Here is a 22412-nt window from a genome sequence, read left to right as displayed (position 1 = left end):
CTATTTTAACTCTTTGATTAAAGTTCACAAAAGCACCTTCCTTCGAGCTGGAGTGAAAACAGTGACTTGAGGATTCCTAACTGTTTTTAATACAGTCCGCCACGCTACCAACTGAGCTATCGAAGGGATCTAAAGTGCTCCTCTCTGGCACATATTGCCCAATGTAGTGAAATATTCCGGGTGATTAAATTCCAGTTCGACATCAAGTTTCCAACTCGTTTCCTTAGTCTTGTTTACCTTGAATTTAAGCCACAAACCAGGATTCTACTGTATAAACTTCCGGGGATGTTACAAAATGTTTGAGGGGGCATCAATCATTACAGGCGGAAATTCACTCCTTTTTTTTTCTCGAGGCATCATATTAAACATTTCATTTGGATCGAGAAGAGGATCACCATGCGAGACAGAACAAACTGTTTGATTCTGTCTTTATTGGGAGCTGTATCACAGCTAATGGATGTAAAGCCTTCAGTATGCGATAGTGAGAGTTCAGTTATGCCAGGGAGTGGGAGTGAAGAGAACTGAACTGAAATTTAGTGAATTCATATTTAAATAGAGTGTAAATCATCAAAGTGTTCTGTCACTTCAAACTTAGTACGACACTACCAGGAGTGGGGATCGAACCCACGTGGACTTTCGTCCATTGGATCTTAAGTCCAACGCCTTAACCACTCGGCCATCCTGGTCTACAGCAATATGCTGCTCAGTTGTTTAACATTTGAATATGATTCATCTATTAAAAAAAAACAGCGCCCTGTCACAGAAACGTACCCCGGTCTCCCGCGCAACAAGCAGGGGTACTCAGCACTGTACTAACGAGGAGCGCTTGTCCGCAGCTCACCGTGAGCTCTGTTTACTGTCAGCAGACATTTCCTCATTTCAAAAGACGTTTTCGCCTGCTCTCAGTAATTAATGTCGGTTTGAAGTCTGTTCCTGTTGTCTCCACTCTTGACGAAGAGCAGCCTTACGTAGGAGACTCCCTCTCTCAAGAATTTTGCCATCACCCTGCAAGAGAGAAGAGCCATCAACCACCAAGACACTTAACATTAAACACATGAAATGTGAAATGTTTTTTACTTAAGGATGTTACCGTTTCCACTCTAACTTCTTTGTCAGAAGTGGGATATGAACAAACATCTCTAGGGGAAGCTACAACCTGAACGCAACGCCTTGGACCACCAGCCATCCTGCCTGTGGCTCTTAAATGGAATGATATGTTTTATTTCTACTTGATGATAAGGGAAAAAAAAAGTTAAATGTAATTAGGGAAATGTCTTTTTTTCATGGGGAAAACAAGTCTAAGCAAATGTAAAGTTTAGAGCAGCACTCAATAAAAACTATCTGAAACCGGTAGCGCTTCTTATGCGGATCAGTATATTCCGATACCAGTGGTTCCGCAGAAGAAATAAGAAAAGCTGAACTCCAAGCACTGTGTTGCCATTACTGCTACTCTAGCTGTAGCTGCTTTAAGATCTACTCAGCGGGCACAGAATGTTGTATGAGGTCAGACTGGTTTGCGATGTCTAAATAACAGCATGCGAATTTAAGCTTATTTAAGTATTTTAAGTATTTAGAATATAATACATGCTCCAAAAACGTTAATCCTTCACTGGCTGCTATTTGAAACGCCTTCATAAATGACACGTAATAGAGATTTATGCAGCTAGATTTTATGCTTCACCATACATTGCAGTCAGGAAAATAAATCAATTTTCTTTAACACCTCTGGATAAAGTTCTTGGATAAAGTGGAGCAGGTTTCAGACCTCTGCGTACAGCGCCCTTGATGTCATTTTATTTTTACAGCAGCAAGCATCCTGAAAGTTTTTTTTATATTTTTTTATTTGAACAACAAAAATACATATAATACAAAAAAGATCACATATGACGTATCAACAACATCGTCAGGGGCACGTGCTATAATCCAATTACACTTTCTGAAAAATCTACTGTCCATGCAAATGTACATGCTGGGTTCTTTTCTGCACTGAGCTGCTCATTTGAAATCCAGAAGGCAACACAGACGCGCTCCTATACCAAGAGTCTTATCTGGACCACCTGGGTAAAAAAAACAGGAAACCTAAGCACTATTCTATACTGACAGCTTTTGAAAAGGAGCTCTGTAATATGCACATATACAAAGACAAGGTATAAATACTCCATAGGTTTAAAATTCAGGAATATGAATGGTCAATTGTTTACAATTGGAGTTTTTATGTTTCGTATGATTTAGCGACTTTTTTTCAACATGTAAAAAAAAAAACAGCACACCTAAATGACAAAGCCTTAGAGCTACAGAGAAAAAACAAATTGCGTTTAAAGTAATTTTAAAGGCTCGAGAAAACATTGCACTATGAACGCAAATGTTTGTCTTCTTTGTCGCACTTACGTTTTGTTGCTTTAGCAAATTTCATGCAGTTTATTTCTGACACAAGACTTAACAAGCTTGTGTATTTATGACAAAAAACCAGGGCAACAATTTTCATTGACCTTGAAACTAAAATTGTTAAAAAGTAAGTTAAACGCACATATAGTAAATATATTTTCTCATATAATGGTGTGTTTTTCTGTCTAATAATTCTTCATGAATGGTTTAACAGACACTTTGCATGATTAAAACAAATATTTACGAATTTTAACGTTTTATACAATAAAGTTTTATTGTGAACATGAGCCCTGTTTATCGATATCACCAATACAGTTCTGGATTTTATTCTGCCTTCCTACGCACATATGAATTTTCTTTCACACAACAGCTCGCATGTGTGGTAGGGTATTAGCGCCAGGGATAAAAAGAATGATGTTGGCTTTTAAATGATAAACCATTTGCGTTTATACAAAATCACAATGCGTTGTCGCAGACATTGGGACATACTCTGTTTAAACACCTGTCGTTTTCTCTTATATTGGCTCCTGTGCTTCGGTCCATTCGGTCCATTCGGTCCAAAAAGTGGATTTTGCACCTGCGCCAGTGCTGTAGTGGTATCATACAGACGCCCATACAAATCCATCACACGCTGAAAGCTCCGGAAGGCAACATAAAATATTGCTCTGTCTGTTGGTGGATTAGGTATGCACGCTTTTTTCAATGTAAAATACAATGTAAAAAGATCAAATTTGATTTAAAATCGATTAATGTAAAAACCAAAAAAGCTCATGTTTTTTATCTAGTTTTATCTTTATCTATATCTATATCTAGTTTTTCAAAGGTCTTTTAAAAAGAAAGTTTATCGCGATTGTGAAAGTTAGAGAAGGTGTACCAGCACGTGCCTTCATATCTCGCCTGTAGCTGCGAGAAGGTTAAAAGCGCACAAGTAATCTGTCTTTCGTCAAAATAATTGCTGGAGCAGCAGGACGCAGAGTACCATCCAGCAGCTGTAGATGGTACTCTCAGTCCGGCTCCCAGCAGAATCCATTCTGGTTTGGTTACTGTCAGACTGGGCGTCTGAGGCTCTTCGGATCACAACGTGAAAAAAAAAAAGAACAAAAAACAATTGCTCACATCGTGTGATTTCCACGAGAGGAAGGGAAGATATCACTTAAAAAAAAACAGAACTGAATATTTGGATCCGGGGCCTCATACTTATCAAATTATTAAAATAATGATTATTAAAATATCAGATTGTGTTTCTGCAACATTTCGTGCACAGTACCCCGTATTTAACAATAAAACAACAGTCACAACGAGGGCTTTACACGCAGTCTGGGGTATTTTCCCTTTTTATATTTTTGCCACTTTATATCGAACCTGTTATACTCCCAAAAGTGCACAGTAGCTTGTAAATAAAAATGTACAATTCACCGCTGGTATAAACAGATGTGTGCCTTGTTTGCCTTTGTACGTTAAAAACACAAAAAACACAAACTTAATAATATAACGATACAAAATCAATACCAAATCATAAAGCCAATTGAGTACATATCCTTTCCTTTGAAAACAGAGAACACCTTTATATCTACAAAATAAAACGTGACATTTGTATATTCTTTTGAATTACGAAGCAGACAGAGTAGTCCCTTAATTCAAAGATCATATTTTGGCCAAAACAAGACATTCAGACGGGAGTTTAATTTGGAACAAGAGCCTCTGCTTCGTGGTTTATTGAGCTTTTGATCAACGTCTGAGTGAAAAAGATTTGCTATTTTAACTGTTTGATTAAAGTTCACAAAAAGCACCTTTTTTCGAGCTGGAGTCAAACCAGCAACCTAAGGATGCCTCACCATTTCCACTACAGTCCTCCGCTCTACCAACTGAGCTATCGAAGGGAAGGGGGGAATACTGTTTACCTTGAATTTAAGCCACGAATCAGGTTTCTACAGTATGAACTTCCGGGGATATTACAAAATGTTTGATGGGGCATCAATCGTTCCAGGCGGATATTGACTCCTTTTTTTTCTCGAGGGATCATATTAAACATTTCATTCGTATCGAGAGGAGGATCACCATGAGACACAGAACAGTTTCATTCTGTCTTTATTAGAAAGTAGTGTTTGTGCTACATTAATAATATTTTCGTGGAAATATAGAAGTTGTAATTTTTAAAGTTTTTAAAAGTTAAATATTAGCATGTTAATGTAATTAGTTTGTGTTTGTCATTACTATACATATTCCCATGTTACTATAATTTGTAGCTGAAGTTTACTAGTTGTGTTTTTTATGATGATTATCATGTTTATTACAATATTGTATAAAATGCATAATTTGAACTACATATTTTTCAGGTGTGAATAATTGTATATTTTCAGAATAAATTTCTAAACCAAATCATTTGCTTGATTTACTAGTTTCTACACCTATAAGACCTATCTTTGATGTATAATAGACCTTTAACTACATAGGTATAACAGTCCTCTACATGTATCCGTATAATAGAACTCCAACCATTTATGTATAATGGACATACTGTATAATCAGAGATGTCTAATTGACGTATAATGATATACGTATATTAGAATTTCATTCTAGACCCATTACGGACCACATTTATATGTCTAAGGTATGTGTTTAATCAACGTATATTCTACAGTACATCTTTTGCCCACTGGGGAGACACTACAACAGAGCATCTGTAAAAGCTCTCTACCTGCCCGCTCTTAACAGAGACGTGACGAGGGTCTAAAGGGACATTTTGAGCCGTAGAAACATTTTATCATTCTGTACTTTCCTGTGCAGTCAGGCCAATTCCACTTCAACTGCGCCCGACAACAGAGGTCGTTTTGAAAACAACGAGAGTAAAGGGACACTGCATATCTGCAGAACATCACCTCCGAGTTTCAGGACAGTAACATCAGAGATTGGAAGCTAGGGAGTTTCAGGTCTGTTTTTTTATTATAGGTTCATGAAAGTCATACCTTTGCAATAAATATTTCAGAATACCAGTCAAATTAAGTACAATTGCTGCACAGATCTGCATTCTACAATAAGAAAACTGTCCGTTTAATCAAACACGCCGCATAAAGCATTTTTAAAACAGGAGATATTGTTTTGGAATGCATCTTTCTATAAAAATAAAATGATTTGAAGGGCGCTATAAGCAGAGGTGTGAAAGCCTGCTCTACAGAAGAACTATATCCAGAGGTGCCAAATAAGTCGAGGTTTCACCTCGTGAGAGAAAGCATCTCAGAAAACGAAGTTGCAGTCGCTTCCATGCCTCATAACACCACTAGGTCAGACAACAAGAGCTGAAGAGCCGCTGTCGAGAGTAACGCAGCCGAGCTCTCTAAGGAGCTGGATTAAAGCTCCAGTCTCTTGTCAGGCCCCCCGGGTGATTCAGGGGCACGATCCGGCACACTTGCTCCCCGGCTTGCAGGCCCGGTCCGCTCCGGTGACTGCCACCGCCACTGCCTCTTTTTCCCCCGGCTCCGGCAAGCCCGTGTCCCTCGGCCTTCGCCGGGCCTGCCCTCCACCAGGTGAAGTCGCTCTCCCTGCCACACCAACTCCTGCCAGCCCAAGTACAAATTGGCCCCTGCCTGCTGCAGCAGGTCCAGCCCCAGGATGCAGTCCTCCTGGATGGGTGCGAGGTAGCAGGGGTGGCGCACCGTCACTGTACCCAGACGGAAGGCAAGCACCTGTTTCCCCTGGACTGCAGCAAGCTGTCCCATCATGGTCTTCAGCTGCAGGCTGGAGGCCTCCCATCCTGGGGGGTTGGTGCCCTCGGTGTCGGGGAGGACGCCAGGCCGGAGTAGGGTTACCGATGAACCGGTGTCGAGCAGGGCCAGGCAGGGTTGGTCCTCGATTCGGCAGTGGAGGTACAGGCCCTGGCTACAGCTGACTCGCCCCGCAGTGGCGTGCAGGGCGCCGGTCTTCACAGCGCTCTCCGGAGCTGGGGTTGAGGTGTTCCAATGGCGGCCGTCCCCGCGCTGAGCCGCCCCGTTCCCGTTTTCCGATGCCGATGTAATTGTGTGAGGCTTTGGGGCCCGGCAGTCCCGGGCTCGGTGTCCCCTCTTCCCACAGCCTTGGTAAAACCAAAACCAAAACCGTTGGTCAGCCGGCAGGGCGCACTGCATCTGCTGGCGCTTCCAGCCACCCCAAATACGGCCTCAGCCCATGTAGCAAGGGCCAAGGCCTGCCCCAGCGAGGCCGGCGCGGCCAGCTGTACGTGGCGCCGCTGCTCCTCAGGTGAGAGGGCCTTGAGAAAGGCCTGGAGAGCCATCTCCCGCTGCGCCTCCTGGGGGAAAGCTGGGTATCCTCGGCGGGCGAGGAATATGACATCAGCGGCGACCGAGCCCAGTCGCTCTCCTGGTCGGCGCCGCCGTAGGGCCAGCCTCTCCCGCATCAGGTCAGGCGCCTCCTCCACCTCCAGCCGGAGAGCTGCTGCCAGTGCCGCATATTCTCCTCGGTCCTCCTCCAGGACATCCAGGAGCACCTGGCAGGCTGCTCCTTCCAGCGCCACAGCCAGGTGGCTGGCCATCTCTGCCCAGTTCCAGCCATTCGTTTGGGCCGCGAGCTGGAACTGCCTTAGGTTTCCCAAGGTGCTTCCCAGTCGTAGAGACCGGGTCGCACCCGTACCAATGAGTGTGGGAATCGCTGGTCGGCTCTGGCAGGGAGAGTATCTTCTCTCTGGGGTGTCTGCTGGCCAGGCGTAGCAGGCAGTTGCCCCAATTCTACCGGCAGAACCACTACTGAGTAGCCCTGGTAAGGGCTGTGGCCACCTGTCGCACCCAGGAGTTGCTCAGGCTCCATATGTGCGCTGCCGGTGGGTTCTGTCTCTTTTAGAGTCAGCCACCGCTTGAAAGAATCGGTTAATGTCTGCCACGGTTTGTCCATCCTGCCCGCTTCTGACACCAATGTAGCATTTACAGGTTCTTCTCAGGACAAAGGACCAATGGAGATGAGATAAATGAACCAAACGATAGCTTTATTCTTTATCAACCACACAAAACCAAACACAGAATATACACACACATGAGGAGACTGACAGAGCATGTAAACATCTTTAGGGTGGTAATTACTTAACAACAAGCTATACACTTATAAGACTACACAGGACACTAGAACTACTATGACATTATTTACACAGGTAGGGTCAGCTGCTGGTCATCGTGCTGACCCTCAGACTCTCCCCGGCTACAACTCCCAGCCTGCCCAGCGGTACTATGAGCGCCTAGGGGCGCTTCCTCTTCACAACCGGGAGAGGGCGTTACAATACGTATGTTTGACGAATCACTGCCCACTGGCGTTGCTTTCCAGACACCACAACTATTCACGATGAATCTTATGAATACACATCTTTATGAATAATAGTATTATTTATTAATAATTAACTTTAATGTATATCTTTATTAGTAGCTGTATTACAGGTAATGCATGTACAGCCTTTATTATGTGATAGTGAATTTGCAGGTATCCTGGGGAGGGAAGAGAACTGAAATGAAGGAAATACATATTTAAAGGGGGTGTAAGTCTTACATCCGTTCTGTCACATCTGGGTGTTAACTGAATAGATTTGTGGTATTATTTATTGTGTTTGAACTCTATACTTGTGTTTCTCAGGAGACAGCAGAAATATTGGCGATCTGTGGCTACAGAAAATAGTGTGAACTTTATAGGCAAATGTAAGGTTACGTTAATGAAAAAAACTTATTGTCACCTTTATCAACGTGATTATTTAAGACAGTTGTTCGGAACAGTATCTCTTCTCATATCTGTGGCTGTTGTCCTACAATAACGGTGGTGAAACAGGCAGAATGTGTGGAAAGAACTGGAGATGGAACAGGAGACTTATCCAGTCAATAGTAAGGTTGTGTAGGACCGCACACACTAGGGGACAGTGTTGAGTAGCGTGGTTTAAAAGCTTCACGAGCCAGGAAGGAATCTATCCTCCAATCTTCTAATCCGAAGTCAGACGCGTTATCTATTGCGCCTCTGGCCCTACTGTCACTTTAGTCAACTGCACTACAGTGAGCTCAGAGCCGCTACTAGTAATGCATTGCCCCTGTCCACATTTTCTCAATTAGATTCACGTGTTTTTTACGTGTGTCTAATTACTACGTCTTTCGTTTTGTCTGGTTTTAAAAAAATGTCTCTTTAAAACAGACAAAGGGTTTATGTGTCTCCCTGAAATTCACACACGAGGGAAGTCACACGAGGAAGGAAAGATATCGCGTTTAAAAGGAATCGGGAGTGGAGACGCCGGCGATTGAAAACGAAGCTTCATAGAGTACGTGCGCGCTACCACTGAACTAAACTCCCAATACCAAGTTTTTTCCGCAGGTCTTTAATAGTGTTAGGAACTCCCATGTCACATGGTCTGTGATTGAATCCAATGGACCGTCAACGGTGCACATTTTAAAGGTCAAAGCAAGACAATCAGACGTGACGATAGATCAGAACAGAAGTCTCTGCTTCTCTGTTTGCTGAGCGTTTGGTGAACGTAAAAGTGAAAGACAAATTCGCTGTTTTCACTTTTTAATTAAGGAACAAGAAAACACCATGCTTCGAGCCGGATTCAAAACAGCGACATAACAATCACCCGTTGTTTTTTAAAACAGTTTTACGCTCTAGCAACTGAGCTATGGAAAGGTCACCTCAAAACGCCCACGTTTTGTCATACGCGTAGCCCAATGTAGTGTACTGTTTCTGTTTATTTAAATTCCAGTTCGACATCAAAATACTCACTCCCATAGTCTCTTTTAGTAGAAGAAATAGACCACGATTCTACTGTATATTCTACCTGAGATCTTACAAATCGTTTGAAGGGATATCAGTGCAGGCAGAAATTGACTCTTTTTCTACTGGAATCAGGATCATACAAAACCTTTCTTTTGAATTGAGAAGAGGATCATGGTGACACTCAAAACATCCCTGCCATTGTTTCTTTCGAGGACTAATGGATTATTGAGGTGCAAACATCGGTTCAAATCAAAACTCCGCTACTGGAGTTGCTTCTTGGAGAGTTTCTTCAAATCTTTCAGCTCAACGTCGATATCTTGGGATATTAACGATGATATACAGAGTGGTTTTCTTTTGATCGAAAATTTTATTAAAATATGAGCCTCTTTTACCTTTGTCTTGGATGTTTCGCAAGGTATAATACTTTCCCTTGCATCCTCAGATAAACATTATAAATACCACAAAGTTACAATATATGGAATAGCATTTACTTTTACATATATTTTAAAATTTACTCTTATTTAAAGCTACATTTAGTGCTAGGTAAAGATAACGTTGCTAATACTGATGTAGTAGAAATGTAAGATGAATTGATAGCTTTATCTGAGGTAAAAAAAAGTCCTAAAACGCCTCCTGTAACAGGTGAGGACTCATATCTAGATTCAACTCCAAACGTTGCTATTGCATTGCGCATTATGTAAACACGACCTGTTTCAGTTTCTGGTGAGTGCAGTTTTTCCAAATTGAAATTAACAAGAACATTTTTCAAGATGCACCATGTCCCAAAACCGTTCATCAGGACTACTATTAATATCAGGTGAAAGCAGTACAAAACATAAGTGTAACCTAAATATTAAGAGACTATTGTCTGTCAGTTACTGCTGTAAGCCATGTTTAGCCAGCGCTAGAAATATTACTGCTCTACTACAGTAGCACAAGTGCACAAACCCGACTTAGAAACGGATCACAAGTCAAAAGCTCAAGACGACAAGGATGGGATTCGAACCCACGCGTGCAGAGCACAATGGATTAGCAGTCCATCGCCTTAACCACTCGGCCACCTCGTCGAGAAAATCAGCCACTTCGGACATGAGTTGGCGCGCTCAAGATCATCTTTCTTCATTCTTGATGGTCATTTTCTTCTTCCACCTGCCATTTCACTATTTTGCTTGAGTGATGTCAATCCACCAGGCGTGTCCTGTGCTTCAGTGGCGAGTATAGAGGACACCCTGTTGTACACGGAAAGCACATCGATCTCCTTGGATATGAAAAGTGACAGATAAAAGCCATTTCTCTTCCTATCTCTTAGTATCGGGGCTGCTAGTGCATGAAAAGGAGGCAACTTGCTCGGCGAGCAGGCTCAGCGCACACTGAACGCAGATGTCTCAGAGCGGTGTGTCCACGCGGCTGTAAGCATAGCGCTTTGCTAGCGCCGTGGTTTAGCTGGTTAAAGCACCTGTTTAATAAAGAGGAAATTCTGCGTTCAAATTCTTAGCGAAACCTTTCTTCCTGTTTTGTTTTACAGAACAGATCATTTGGGACACTCACAGAAGGCTTGATTTGGTTTAATGCATGTATTCATTTCCTTTGTCGGACTTTTTTAAATCATATATCTTACGAAAGATGAAATGTGGGCGAATTTTGTGTTCACCAAAAGTATGTAAATGGCAAAAAGCGGCGGGTAAGCGTTTCTGTGGTGCATTTGGTTGGCGTGTTCGGATCTTAACCCAACGTTGGGTGTTTTGAGCCCACCCAGGGAAGCACTTCCTCCCATAGTAAACATCATCACCACAGATATTTAATTTGTCCGCAAAACCTTAACTATTTTGATATTTGCAGTAGTAAACAATTGAGGGTTGGTCAGAGGTAAAGACTGCGACAGAGTCAACATTACCGGGAATTTCCAATAATTACCGACAAGGGCAACTTCCAAGCAGATAGTATTCACCCATGGAAATTTATGTTCCAATGTGTGGCGGGAGAATTCACTTATACTCCTGTTGCATCCTCAGCTAAAATAATTAAAATTATCTGAGAACTTGACAAGCAAAAACGACAGATCGCCGGAGTTATATTTTAATATTTTCGTATATTTACCTTAATTTGAATTCTAAATGTTAACCTAGTGTAATTTTGTTGTTCTTTTAAAATATTTTAGCTGAAGATGCGAGGGAGGATATTACACCTTGCCAAACATCTAAAATAACTGTAAAAGAGGCTGGCATTTTAATAAAACAGGCGATCAAAAGAAAGCTACAGATAGTATGGTATTATCCACAATATCCCTCGATATTGAAAGTCAGATCAGGAATTTGAAGAAACTATCAAAGAAGCAACGGCAATAGCAGAGGATGTTGATTTTGAACCAATGTTTACACGTCAATAATCCAGCAGTCCTCGCTTGCCAGACTTCTTCAAGTTATTCTGTGTTCTATACAGAAAATCGAAAATTAAGCGCACATTCGGCAAGAGGGGTGGTCCGAAGCAAAGACTGCGGTAGAGGAGGAAAAAACTCCGCACGATGACTCGTGTCTAATATTCGGCCCCTGAAAGGCATCATATTCGTTGAATTGCTTGTGAGCGTGTGATTTCGCAATGCCTGTGTGCGGGCTTATACTTCCGGAATATCAATGGTCAGACGCTTGCGATGAGTGATTGTGTTTTGTATTATTTAGATAATTGAAAATAAAACATTTTCAAATTTACAGCTCGAATGAAATAAAAAAGTTAATTTGTCTCTTTTTTGTAACAACATTGCCATAACTATTCAGATACATCAGAATAGTACCTGGACGTGACAGGACTTTATTGGATTTTAGGGGATTTATTTTTGCGCATCTTCGCCTAGGAATTCGCGATCAGGAATACCTTCCTGTTTTCAGCCTGTCTATTGTTTCTGCCTGTGATCTCGGAAAGAAAGACCCAACAAATGTTCACCGAGTTTGCTGTGGTTTGAGAGGAGTGTATGAAGGTAATAAAGGAGGGAGGACGCGCGCATTCCGCATGGGGAGCGCAGAGTAATGAGCCGCACCTGCAGCTCGCTGAGTCTTTTCTCATATAACCGCTCAGCCTAGACACACAGCGCCTCCAGTCTGTGTTGGAGATTTGCAGTTCAGAAAACAGCTGTGTCGAGCAGAAACTGATCTTCCTGCTTTAGTTAAGGTTATTGGAATCGACGATTACTGTGGGGGTATAGCGCTTGTATCTCTCTTCTCTGGCTAAACACTATCTACTGTAAAGTATAGAAATAGACAGAAGCTGAAATACAGCTACAAATACTTCAGTAAGGCCAGGCACATAGGAAAGTTTAATACAAATGTTCTATGAATCACTTTGCCTAGATTTTCGAATTCTGTTCGAGCTCTGATATACTGTAATCGTCTCGGCTCCTGCCGCTGTCACTGGGAGAGTGACTGCATTCCGTAGGGCTACAGGTTGATTTCACAATGCCACATTTAGTGAAATACAGGAGAAACTGCAAGGAAAACAATGTTTTAATAAATCTTCTTCTGTTTTTTTTTATTGCGGTCTTTCACATTTGAATGCATACCTTGGAGTAAATCTTCCCAGATTACAGGCAGCCCAAACAGTTCTTAAGGCAGAATTCGAAGCCTATTTGACTTTCTGCTGATCACATTGAAGAGTTCACGAAGCATTTCCCTGCCTTTCATGTGCCCGCAAACTGGTTTCTCCATTTTTCCGTGTAAGCGAGCACAACAGTCGGGAAACATGCAAGATAGTAGCTGTAAGGAGTGGGATATGAACCCACGCGTCTATTCAGAGGACCGGGACACCCAAGCAAGGAAAGACAAGAGTTCTTGAGTTTGGCACCTTAGACCACTCAGCCATCCTGACGAGCTAAATAATACTGTCTGTTAAAAGCACCAGTAAAGTAAATGCTTTGCAGGAGAAGCGCCAAGTTCCCTGTTGGAGCCTAAACGGTTCGCGGAAATCAAATTTTCGGATCGATTCAGAGTGTGCTTTACAGCCTTTGTGTAATATTTTGATCTGCTAGGATGCAGTTGTCTTCACAATCTGGATTATCTCATAAAGAGCGACGTCAGTGTAAAACAGCTATCATTTTTAAGAACAGACGTTGTTTTGCATTATTCTAATTGGTTTATTTTCCTGATTGCAATGTATTGTGAAGCATAAAAGCCAGCTGCATAAATCTCTAATTCGCGTCTTTCATGAAGGCGTTTCAAATAGCAGCCAGTGCAGGATTAACGCTTTTAGAGCATGTATTACATTGTATATAGTAATACATAAGCTTAAATTCGCACACTGTTATTTAGACAGTGCCAACCAGTCTGACCTCCTACAACTTTCTGTGCTGACGGATTAGGTCTTACAGCAGCTGCAGCCAGAGTAGCCGTAATGGCAACACAGTGCTTGGAGTTCGGCTATTCTTATTTCTTCTGCAGAACCAGCGGTATCGGAATATATTGATCCGCATAAGAAGCGCTTTCGGTTTCTGATCGTTTTTATTGAGCGCTGCTCTAAACTTTACATGTGCTCGTACTAGTTTTCCCTATGAACAAAAGACATTTCCCTAATTACATGATTTCACTTTTTTCTTTTCAACAAGTAGAAAGAAATAAAATATAATTCCATATAAAAGCCCCAGGCAGGATAATTGGTGGTCTAAGGCGTTGCATTCAGGTTGCAGTTTCTCCTTGAGGCGTTTGTTGAAATTCCACTTCTGACAAAGAAGTTAGAGTAGAAACGATAAAATCCCTAGGTAGAAAACATCTCTCATTTCACGTGTTTAATGTTAATTGTCTCAGTGGTTGCCTCGGTGATTGATGGATCTTCTCTCTTGCAGGGTGACGGCAAACGTCTTCAGAGAGGGAGTCTCACACGCCCGGCTTTTCTTCATCAGGCGCGGAGACAACAGAAACAGACTTCAAACTGAAATGAATTACTTCTTGAGCATTTATGACCGTCTATAAAATGCTGAGAGCAGGTGAAAACGTCTTTTGAAATGAGGAAATGTCTGCCGACAGTAAACAGAGCTCACGCTGAGCTGCAAACAAGTGCTCCTCGTTAGTACAGTGCTGAGTACCCCCGCTTGTTGCGCGGGAGACTGGGGTACGTTTCTGTGACAGGGCGCTGGTTTAATTTTTTAACAACCTGACTTCACTTAAAAAGTGTGTACTGTGTTCTAAGTTTCGGACTAGTTAGTGTGGTAGAATATGGAGATCATCCCCAGCTCTGAGCTCAAATGCAACAACATGTCATGCTGAACAAAGTCAGAGCCCAGCTGAACGTGTGCTCAGTGTAGTGCTCAGGACTCAGGAGCATTGTTGAGTTCTAATTAGTACGAACTGCAGGGGTTCTGAATCAGAACATTTCAATTTATCTGATCAGTACATTAAAATGCAGGACACTGTAAAATAGGATTATGACTGTGTCTCTGTCTCGTTTGTCCCTCACAGTTTAAAAGATACCAGTAAGGACACACAACTACTAATGTGATACTTATTGGAAATAGTCCCAAAACAAGCACGTCTGGCAGCTGGTAGACTCCTGTAATTTTGCAGTGAACACTTAGAAGATTTGCAATCTATTTAAATATGAATTTACTAAATTTCAGTTCTCTTCACTCCCCGGCATAACTGAACTTTCACTGTCGCATACTAAAGGCTTTACATGCATTAGCTGTGATAAAGCTTCTAATAAACACATAATGAAACTTAGTTTTGTTCCTCATGATCCTCTTCTCGATCCAAATGAAATGTTTAATATGATTCCCTGAGAAAAAAAATGAGTCCATTTCCGCCTGGAATGATTGATGCCTCATCAAACATTTTGTAATATCCCCGGAAGTTTATACAGTAGAATCCTGGTTCGTGGGTTAAATTCAAGGTAAGAAAGACTAAGGAAACGAGTGGGAAACGATGTCGATCTGTGATTTAAATCATCCGGAACACTGCACAACATCGGGCAGTATGTGACAGAGAGCAGCACCTGATATCCCTTCGATAGCTCAGCTAGTAGAGTGAAGGACTGTAGTAAAAAACAGCTGGGAATCCTTAGATGTCTGGTTTGACTCCAGCACGAAGGAAGGTACTTTAATCAAATAGTTAAAATAGCGAATCTGTTTCATTCAGACATTGTTCAAAAGCTCAATAAATGAAGCAGAGGCTCCTGTTCTGAATTCAGCTCACGTCTGATTGTCTTGTTTTGGCCAAGATCTGATCTTTCAATTAAGGGACTACACTGTCTGCTTTGTAATTCAAAAATACATACAAATGTCAAGTTTTTTGTAGATATAAAGGTTTTCTCTGTTTTCAAAGGATAGCTACTTAATTGGCTTTATGATTTGGTATTGATTTTGTATCGTTGTATTATTAAGTTTGTGCTTTCTGTGTTTTTATCGTATTGTGAACTTATTTTTTAAACAAATGCTTACAAAGGCAGACAAGGCACACATCTGTTTATACCAGTGCTGAATTGTACATTTTTATTAAGTACAATCTACTGTGCACTTTTGGGAGTATAACAGGTTCGATATAAAGTGGCAAAAATATAAAAGGGAAAAATACCCCAGACTGCGTGTAAAGGCCTCGTTGTGACTGTTTTATTTTTAGATAAAGGCGGCGTACTGTGCACAAAATGTTGCAGAAACACAATCTGATATTTTAATAACAATTATTTTAATAATTGGATAAGTATGAGGCCCCGGATCCAAATCATCAGTCCTGATATTTTTAAAAATGATATCTTCCCTTCCTCTCGTGGAAGTCACACGATGTGAACAATTGTTTTTTTTTCCACGTTGTGATCCAAAGAGCCTCAGACGCACAGTCAACAGTAACCAAACCAGGATGGATTCTGCTGGGAGCCGGACTGAGCTCATTCTCACTCCCTGTGCTGAAAACAGAATTATCTCTTCCCCGAACAACGTCTACAGCTGCTAGATATTGCTCTGCATCCTACTGCTCCAGCAATTCCTTTGACCAAAGACAGATCACTTGTGCGCTTTTAACCTTCTTGCAACTACAGGCGAGACTGAAGCTGGAGATGTGAAGGCACCCGCTGGTGCATGTTCTCCAAATTTCACAATCGTGACAGACTTCTCTTTTTTAAAAAAAGTAGATATAGCCCTGAAAAAAGCATTAGCTTTATCAGTTTTTACATTAATCAAACATGATATTTTTATTACATTTGTTTAAACTTATATAGCGCTTTTCTGGACACTCCACTCAAAGCGCTTTACAGGTAATGGGGACTCCCCTAGTGCGCCAGAACACTCACCACACATCAGCTATTAGTGGGGAGGAGAGCAGAGTGATGAAGCCAGTTCAGAGATGGGGATTATTAGGAGGCCATGAGTGGTAAGGGTCAATGGGTAATTTGGCCAGGATGCCGGGGTTACACCCCTACGCTTTCGAGAGACGACCTGGGATTTTTAATGACCACAGAGTCAGGACCTCGGTTTTACGTCTCAGCCAAAGGACGGCACCTGTTTACAGTCCAGTGTCCCCGTCATAATACTGGGGCATTAGAACCCACACAGACCCGCCCAGCGACAGAAACCAGACGGTACCGTGTGTCGGGCTCGGCTGCGAGCAGGACAATGACGTTATGGGGACAAAGTAGAGAAAATCAAAACGGTTCTATAAAAGAACTGTGTCAGCTGTCAGTTCTCAGTCTGTACTCTAAATCCACCGATCCGATTTCCAATCTAACACCTGAGCTGCGGCTTCTTTCGAGTAGTTATTCAGGAGAACATTATGTTAATCATATAGATGAAACGTTTAATATATTCAGGTGGGTAGCTACGTCAGCATTCGAATCTGCAAAGGAACAAGTAATACTGTAGGTTTATTCCATGCTGAAAAGAGAAGAGAGAAAACAAACCTGAAGAAGGTTTCACAGCTGAAACGTGATGTTTTCTCTCTTCTCTTTTCAGCATGGAATAAACCTATTCCCAGTGGGCGGTGATTCGTCGAATATAGGTATATTCACAGCGAAAATACGGCTTTACGTATATATACGTCGTTGCGACGTATAATCAACGTCGAATTGCAACCGTAAAATTGACGACATTAATAAACGCATATATAACGTCGAAAACACATCTAACACAGTGCCTGAGGCTTTTTACTGTATATATCGTGTGTGCCGCAACTAGGAGTATACGGCACTCTGCATAGTGTACGAAGTAAATTTATTTTATTATTTTATTAATAAATATAATAAATTAATTAATTACTGCGAAAATAATTTACTTCGTACACTGTGCAGAGTGCCGTATACTCCTAGTTTTAAAACTGACAAAAATGTAGAAAACACGTTTCTCACTTAGAATTTAAGATGGGGGTGGGGTATTACTAGTAGCGGCGCAGAACTCACCATGGTGCAATTCATTTATGAGACGGGCTAGTGGTTTAATGGATAACGCGTCTGATTTCGTTTTATAAGATTGTCGATTCGACTTCTACCGGGGTTTTGTGATTTAAATCAGGCTTTTTGGGCACTGTACCTTTTCTCTTGTCGTGTTCAAGATGATTCGCTGCATAAGCTCCTGACTGGGTGTTCTGTACTGCTCTGTTATTTCATTCAGATTACTTAAGTGGTGTACAGATAAAACCCGACTGCGTGGTGTAATTTCCGGGTTCGGCACCAGCAGCACCTGCAAACATATCAGCTGACCTCGACGTGAGTTGAACACACAACTTTCTAATCTGGAGTCAGACACGCTACCGTTGCGCCACGAGGTCACTCGCCACAAGTGCTTTTAATTCCCCCAAAGAGAAAAATCAGCGTCCCTGGAAAAGATTTTTTTCATTCTCTCCTGTGAGGAGCGCCGCTCTTCCAACGAGGGTCTCTTCTTCCCAGACCACAGATTATTCTTCCCGCCAGGCTCTCTCACAGAGAGCACACACACCGTCTCCACTAATGTGTTTACTACATCTATAGATCTGACCCCCTACAGCCCCGATATACAGCCCGGATATTCGATATTCCCCGATAAAGAACAAAAAATATTCCTGGATAGGATATTTACCACCAGCCTCGTGAACATCTCATCTTGACCTCTTCCAGGAGGAGCACAATTAACACAGAATCCTCTCTCCATTTAGCAAATAACACAAAACACTGTTTACCTGTCAAGACAGAAAACCAGGCTGCTCCAGGTGAGGCTTAAGCTCACAACCTCGGCATGACTCCACTGATGATGTCATTTTACATGGCCTGAACCAGGAAAGAGTTTGGAAGTTATGGTGTTGTTTTAATACTTGCCTACTCTTTTAATTTTTCGGTCAAATCTTTTATTTGGGAGTACTTTCAATTGATGTTAATCCTTGTCCCGATGCACGATTCTGGGCCATGGTGCATCTTGAATAATGTTCTTATACAGTAGGCTTCAGTTTGGAAAAGTGCGCTCTTCAGAAGCTACCGAAACCGCTAATGGTTACATAACACTTAATGCAAAAGCAACGGTCGGGTTTGAAAAAGAATATTACTTGCTATGAATACAAACACTGCTACAGGAGGGGTGTTAGGGCTATTTTAGCTTAGATCATCCATTCATCTTACATTTCTTCTCCATCTATATCAACAGCGAAATCGCTACTGAGCGCTAAAGGCAGGTCCTGGCAATACAATCTTCTTTAGAAAACATTATTCAAACTATTTCTACTACCATACGTCAAGTAAAAGATACCGATTGCACGCAACTAATACAATCTCTTTTCCAGGGACGTTGTAGCTAGATGCAAATTACAATCGAAAATGTATCAGCTTTAAAATTTTCTTTTGGATCCACAATGATCAGCATGAACCATCAAAGAGCCTGTAGCTGCAAGAAGGTTAAAAGCGCACAAGTGATCTGTCTTTGGTCAAAGGAATTGCTGGAGCAGTAGGACGCAGAGCAATATCTAGCAGCTGTAGACGATGTTCGGGGAAGAGATAATTCTGTTTTCAGCACAGGGAGTGAGAATGAGCTCAGTCCGGCTCCCAGCAGAATCCATTCTGGTTTGGTTACTGTCAGACTGTGCGTCTGAGGCTCTTTGGATCGCAACGTGAAAAAAAAAGAACAAAAAACATTTGCTCACATCTTGTGATTTCCACGAGAGGAAGAGAAGATATCACAAAAAAAAATCAGCACTGAAGATTTGGATCCGGGACCTCATACTTGTCAAATGATTAAAATAATAATTATGAAAATATCAGGTTGTGTTTCTGCAACATATCGTGCACAGTACGCCATTTTTTCTAAAAATACAGTAGATTGTACTTAATAAAAATGTACAATTCATCGCTGGTATAAACAGATGTGTGCTGTGTTTGCCTTTGTAAGCATTTGTTTAAAAAAGAAGTTCACAATATGATAAAAACACAGAAAGCACAAACCTAATAATATAACGATACAAAATCAATACCAAATTATAAAGCCAATTAAGTACCTATCCTTTGAAAACAGTGACATTTGTATATACTTTTGAATTACAAATCAGACAGAGTAGTCCCTTAATTCAAAGATCAGATCTTGGCCAAAACAAGACAATTAGATGTTAGCTGAATTCGGAACAAGAGCCTCTGCTTCATCGTTTATTGAGCTTTTGATCAACGTCTGAGCGAAAAAGATTCGCTATTTTAACTCTTTGATTAAAGTTCACAAAAGCACCTTCCTTCGAGCTGGAGTGAAAACAGCGACTTGAGGATTCCTAACTGTTTTTAATACAGTCCGCCACGCTACCAACTGAGCTATCGAAGGGATCTAAAGTGCTCCTCTCTGGCACATATTGCCCAATGTAGTGAAATATTCCGGGTGATTAAATTCCAGTTCGACATCAAGTTTCCAACTCGTTTCCTTAGTCTTGTTTACCTTGAATTTAAGCCACAAACCAGGATTCTACTGTATAAACTTCCGGGGATGTTACAAAATGTTTGAGGGGGCATCAATCATTACAGGCGGAAATTCACTCCTTTTTTTTCTCGAGGCATCATATTAAACATTTCATTTGGATCGAGAAGAGGATCACCATGCGAGACAGAACAAACTGTTTGATTCTGTCTTTATTGGGAGCTGTATCACAGCTAATGGATGTAAAGCCTTCAGTATGCGATAGTGAGAGTTCAGTTATGTGAAGAGAACTGAACGGAAATTTAGTGAATTCATATTTAAATAGAGTGTAAATCATCAAAGTGTTCTGTCACTTCAAACTTAGTACGACACTACCAGGAGTGGGGATCGAACCCACGTGGACTTTCGTCCATTGGATTTTAAGTCCAACGCCTTAACCACTCGGCCATCCTGGTCTACAGCAATATGCTGCTCAGTTGTTTAACATTTGAATATGATTCATCTATTAAAAAAAAACAGCGCCCTGTCACAGAAACGTACCCCGGTCTCCCGCGCAACAAGCAGGGGTACTCAGCACTGTACTAACGAGGAGCGCTTGTCCGCAGCTCACCGTGAGCTCTGTTTACTGTCAGCAGACATTTCCTCATTTCAAAAGACGTTTTCGCCTGCTCTCAGTAATTAATGTCGGTTTGAAGTCTGTTCCTGTTGTCTCCACTCTTGACGAAGAGCAGCCTTACGTAGGAGACTCCCTCTCTCAAGAATTTTGCCATCACCCTGCAAGAGAGAAGAGCCATCAACCACCAAGACACTTAACATTAAACACATGAAATGTGAAATGTTTTTTACTTAAGGATGTTACCGTTTCCACTCTAACTTCTTTGTCAGAAGTGGGAAATGAACAAACATCTCTAGGGGAAGCTACAACCTGAACGCAACGCCTTGGACCACCAGCCATCCTGCCTGTGGCTCTTAAATGGAATGATATGTTTTATTTCTACTTGATGATAAGGGAAAAAAAAGTTAAATGTAATTAGGGAAATGTCTTTTTTTCATGGGGAAAAAAAGTCTAAGCAAATGTAAAGTTTAGAGCAGCACTCAATAAAAACTATCTGAAACCGGTAGCGCTTCTTATGCGGATCAGTATATTCCGATACCAGTGATTCCGCAGAAGAAATAAGAAAAGCTGAACTCCAAGCACTGTGTTGCCATTACTGCTACTCTGGCTGTAGCTGCTTTAAGATCTACTCAGCGGGCACAGAATGTTGTATGAGGTCAGACTGGTTTGCGATGTCTAAATAACAGCATGCGAATTTAAGCTTATTTAAGTAAGAGTATTTAGAATATAATACATGCTCCAAAAACGTTAATCCTTCACTGGCTGCTATTTGAAACGCCTTCATAAATGACACGTAATAGAGATTTATGCAGCTAGATTTTATGCTTCACCATACATTGCAGTCAGGAAAATAAATCAATTTTCTTTAACACCTCTGGATAAAGTTCTTGGATAAAGTGGAGCAGGTTTCAGACCTCTGCGTACAGCGCCCTTGATGTCATTTTATTTTTACAGCAGCAAGCATCCTGAAAGTTTTTTTTTATATTTTTTTATTTGAACAACAAAAATACATATAATACAAAAAAGAGCACATATGATGTATCAACAACATCGTCAGGGGCACGTGCTATAATCCAATTACACTTTCTGAAAAATCTACTGTCCATGCAAATGTACATGCTGATCTACAGGGTTCTTTTCTGCACTGAGCTGCTCATTTGAAATCCAGAAGGCAACACAGACGCGCTCCTATACCAAGAGTCTTATCTGGACCACCTGGGTAAAAAAAACAGGAAACCTAAGCACTATTCTATACTGACAGCTTTTGAAAAGGAGCTCTGTAATATGCACAAATACAAAGACAAGGTATAAATACTCCATAGGTTTAAAATTCAGGAATATGAATGGTCAATTGTTTACAATTGGAGTTTTTATGTTTCGTATGATTTAGCGACTTTTTTTCAACATGTAAAAAAAAAACAGCACACCTAAATGACAAAGCCTTAGAGCTACAGAGAAAAAACAAATTGCGTTTAAAGTAATTTTAAAGGCTCGAGAAAACATTGCACTATGAACGCAAATGTTTGTCTTCTTTGTCGCACTTACGTTTTGTTGCTTTAGCAAATTTCATGCAGTTTATTTCTGACACAAGACATAACAAGCTTGTGTATTTATGACAAAAAACCAGGGCAACAATTTTCATTGACCTTGAAACTAAAATTGTTAAAAAGTAAGTTAAATGCACATATAGTAAATATATTTTCTCATATAATGGTGTGTTTTTCTGTCTAAGAATCCTTCATGAATGGTTTAACAGACACTTTGCATGATTAAAACAAATATTTACGAATTTTAACGTTTTATACAATAAAGTTTTATTGTGAACATGAGCCCTGTTTATCGATATCACCAATACAGTTCTGGATT

The 22412-nt window shown here is 41.1% G+C and overlaps 4 non-coding genes across 4 annotated transcripts; all 4 read right to left on the bottom strand.

Annotated features, from left to right (window-relative positions):
- Window positions 1-603: 603 nt before the first annotated feature.
- On the bottom strand, window positions 604-686 carry trnal-uaa (transfer RNA leucine (anticodon UAA)). The gene has a single exon. It is a non-coding gene; the product is annotated as a tRNA-Leu (tRNA).
- Window positions 687-10096: 9410 nt separating this feature from the next.
- Window positions 10097-10178, bottom strand: trnas-gcu (transfer RNA serine (anticodon GCU)). Its single transcript has one exon. It is a non-coding gene; the product is annotated as a tRNA-Ser (tRNA).
- Window positions 10179-17768: 7590 nt separating this feature from the next.
- Window positions 17769-17840, bottom strand: trnaw-cca (transfer RNA tryptophan (anticodon CCA)). Its single transcript has one exon. It is a non-coding gene; the product is annotated as a tRNA-Trp (tRNA).
- A 2462-nt stretch (window positions 17841-20302) lies between these two features.
- Window positions 20303-20385, bottom strand: trnal-uaa (transfer RNA leucine (anticodon UAA)). The gene has a single exon. It is a non-coding gene; the product is annotated as a tRNA-Leu (tRNA).
- Window positions 20386-22412: the final 2027 nt, after the last annotated feature.

This window comes from Atractosteus spatula (assembly GCF_055471065.1).
Source record: "Atractosteus spatula isolate fAtrSpa1 chromosome 10 unlocalized genomic scaffold, fAtrSpa1.hap1 SUPER_10_unloc_9, whole genome shotgun sequence".
NCBI classification, from domain to species: domain Eukaryota; kingdom Metazoa; phylum Chordata; class Actinopteri; order Semionotiformes; family Lepisosteidae; genus Atractosteus; species Atractosteus spatula.
The sequence above is the reverse complement of the archived record's forward strand: the minus strand, read 5'-3'. Positions and strand labels throughout refer to the sequence as shown.